Below are 3923 nucleotides of genomic sequence, written 5' to 3'. Positions count from 1 at the left end.
CTGTCAAGTTAACGCGTTAATAACGCCACTAATTATTTTAACGCGATTAACGCATGTGTATTTTTTTTCCTCGGCCGCCCCGTAGTTTCAGAGCGCATCGAGTTTAAAATACCATCTACAAGCTGATGCTGACAGCCCCGCTCCTGCCGCCCGCTTGCGGCAGACCACACATCCACGCTCACCGGCAGGCCCGGACTGGCCATCGGGAGGACCAGGAGGGTGTGTGTATGTGTGCCGCGAGAAAGAGAGAGAGAACGTGCACACCTTACGTGTATTGTTGATTGTTAGCATCTGGTGCTAGCTAGCGGCGCTAACGAATATAAGGAGCTGTTTCAATAAAAACAGAGGAGCGACATTTCGCCGACAACTGCGCCGAGCTCTTGACTTTATGCAGGTAGCCAGACAGTGGGGCATTGTACGAAAAGTCAGCACACTCAGCACGGATAGTGCGCGCAACATGATTGCAGCGTCCAGGCAGCTCCCGTTCAAGCATATGCCTTGAGTTACACATAGCTCCAACGATCCATCACAATGTCTCCACACACACACACACACACACACACACACACACACACACACACACACACACACACACACACACACACACACACACACACACACACACACACACACACACACACACACACACACACACACACACACACACACACACACACACTTTGTATTGTAGGAGAGGTTCCAGGTTGAATTGAGGCGAATATTTGTAATGTTCAGAGGTTGTTGTGTTTAATATTCATGAGAATATTTGTCATTGTTCAAATGATAATAAACAAACATTTGCATAAAGCATATTTGTCATATGTTGATAAGAGTATTAAAAACTTGAAAAATATCCCTCTAAGGTACATTTAGAACAGATAAAAAATGTGCGATTAACTATGGACAATCATGCGATTAATCGCAATTAAATATTTTAATCGACTGACAGCCCTAGTATTTACCTATAGAAACAAAGTTGTTTCTGTCCTTTAAGTAGGATTCAAACCAATAGATACAAGTGGATAGAAATGCAGAGGCTACTGACACTGTTAGTTAGTCCGTCTGTCGACGGTAGCAAACAAGGCACGTGCGTTGTTTTTGTTTTTGGCAATGATATCAGAAAAGAAAGACTGTCAGGCAATTTTCAATTCCAAATTATAAAGGCCAAGTCTCTCTTTATAGATTTCAAAGTGAACCTGGAGATTTGATTTTCGCCACCTGCGTTCAGCTTTTTGACACTCTTTTTTCTCTGTTCTCACGGTCATGGCCTTTCTCCATGGCGATATTTTCTTCCCAGTCACTTCCTTTACCTTAGTTGGAGCAATGGCATCTATAACATTTCAAAAAAAAATCTGAGTAAACATTTCCCTAGTATTATCAGTTAAATATCGCTTTGTGGTTACCTCTTTTTGAACATTTTTGTGAACAGAAATAGAGCTAGAGGAATGATCAGAGAGTGCAACATCAGTCACCACAACCGTAGAGGTATTTAGACCCTTTGAGATAATTAAGTCCAGAGTGTGCCCCTTATTGTGCGTGGGCTCCGTCACATGCTGAGTCAGTCCATAGTTATCAAGAACACAAAACAGTTCTTTAGCCCCTCTGTCCTGGAGGTTGTCAACATGGATGTTAAAATCACCAACAATGACTAGAAGTCAAAGTCAATACACACTATAGACAGCAGTTCAGTAAAGTCATCAAAAAAGCTTGCACGGTATTTGGGTGGTCTATAGATATTTAGGAACAGAGCTCGAGAGGAGCATTTCAGCTGAAGGGCCACATATTCAAAAGAAGCAAAGTTCCCATAAGATGTTTTCCTGCATTGAAGGGAATCATTGAACAGAATAGCAACTCCACCTCCTCTCTTATGCATTCTTTCCTGACTCATACAACTAAAGTTGGGAGGGGTTGATTCGATAAGAACAGCTGCAGGACCTTCATGCGGTCATTGAACTGCAGGAAGGACTTGGTGCCAACCCTCTGTATATCCTTCATCTGCTCATCAAACTCCATGGGGGTGGGCGAGGGTGAAAGGGTGAGTGGAGAGTAGAGAGAGCTGGGGTGTGAAGAAAGAGTATCCTCAAAGGTGTTGACAGGGGGGGTGAATGGCGGTGGACACTCCTCCATTTGTGTCATAGGTCTCCCATAATCAGAACATTCCTCAGGCGAGTGCAGTGATACTTATTCAAGGTTTTCTGCGCGATGTGTTGTGTCTATCTCCTGTTTTGATTCCTCTTGCCGTTTGTCCTTGGCAGAGGGAACAGATTGATGATGCAGGCAGTTGAATATGTTAGAGATAAACAAGTTTACTCCTGACTTGTTCAGGCAAATTCCATCTGCCTTAAAAAGATGTCTGCGGTCCCAGAAAAAGTAAAAATTGTCAATAAAATGGACAGGATGGTCAGTACAGGCAGTTGAAAGTCACGTGTTCAGTGCAAACAATCTGCTGAATCTCTCCACTCCTCTTCTGACTGGCGGTAGAGGGCCACTGATGAACACCTCTGCATGTAGAGAGCTGACAGTTTCCAACAAATATTAAAGTCTTCTTTCAGCACTTCTGACTGTTGTTTCACAACAACATTTGTTCCAATGTGCAGTACCACATTCTTCACATTCTGATGTTCAGTCCCAATATTCAGGATCTTCTCAGCCAAGTCAGAGACCATATCCTTGGGAGTACTTTGGTGTTGTTCTTACTACACAGACTTGTTACATCTCTTACAGCAGAGTCACCCACAATCAGAGTTTTAGTCCCAGTCGTTAGCTTTCCCTCTAGCCTTTTACTTTTGGAGTAGCTATTGGTCCTTACCCTGCTGTGTGAAGAGGACAGGTTATCCAGGTTATCAGAAAGAGATCTCCGGTTCTGGCTCAGCAGAGCGTATCTGTTCTGGATTGGCACAGTTGGTGGTTTAGGAGGATTGTTTGTAGTTCTCCCTTTAGCAGCTGTCCATGACTGTTTCCTAGTATGAATAGGGGTTGAAGAGGCGCTCTTCCTAGGTGATAACAATGCAGGCCAGCCGGTCGCATCACAGATTTCAGAGCGCTGGGCTCTGCCTGTTATTCGTCCTCCCAAATCCCATGGAAATGATTTACTCTTAGGTTTTGCACCCAGAGAGTTCCAGGGAGGACTACCACTTGTAGATTTATTACCCGGTACACAGCCCTCCTGTTCCTTGGAATCCTTGTAGCTGCTAACTAGCTGTAGGTTAGAATGCCCTTTTCTATTCTTTTGCAGCACTGGTAAAGTGGTGTCATTCCAACCTAGTCCATTCACTTCCACGTTAACTTCCAACCGCTGTATTTTCATTTCCAACATGGCCATCTTCTGTAGAAGTTTGTGGAAGTCATCTGTAGAGAATGGAGGCTTTGTGCTGCTAACTAGCTAAATAGCATGCAGTACTAAGCTTTAGCTGTTGCTAGGCCACGCTACTGTAAGACTGAGGTTGTCGTAAAAATATTGAAATATGGCTGAAACCCTTCATCTATTTACGAAGCATAACTGTCCTAGTGATAAGTTAATGTCCAGGAGCCGCTGCTCGAAGTTATCAGAAAAGAAAAATAGAGAATCAGCATAAAAAAGTAAGCAGAGGCAAGAGCAAGCAGAAAAGCGTCTGCACTGTAAGAAGCAGGAAGTCAAGGCACCCGAGCTGATGACATTTTTGTGGTCGCTGGTGTATAGCTAGCTAACAAAATAGCTAGAACCCTAACCATCATACAATCTTGTGTGGTAATAGGGTGATCATATAGATGGGATAAGTGTGTCAGCACACTATGGTCAGAACTTCATGATATAGATTTCCTTCTGTTCATCACTGAGAAAGGAGACACACATGGGTGACGGCTTTCAGAAGGAAGAACTGGATATAGGGATTTCATTTCAGGTAAGTTAGGTCAGAATCAGAAAAGTAATTGTCTCTAAAGTT

This window comes from Pseudochaenichthys georgianus, chromosome 21 (assembly GCF_902827115.2).
Source record: "Pseudochaenichthys georgianus chromosome 21, fPseGeo1.2, whole genome shotgun sequence".
In the NCBI taxonomy this organism is placed as follows: domain Eukaryota; kingdom Metazoa; phylum Chordata; class Actinopteri; order Perciformes; family Channichthyidae; genus Pseudochaenichthys; species Pseudochaenichthys georgianus.
The sequence above is the reverse complement of the archived record's forward strand: the minus strand, read 5'-3'. Positions refer to the sequence as shown.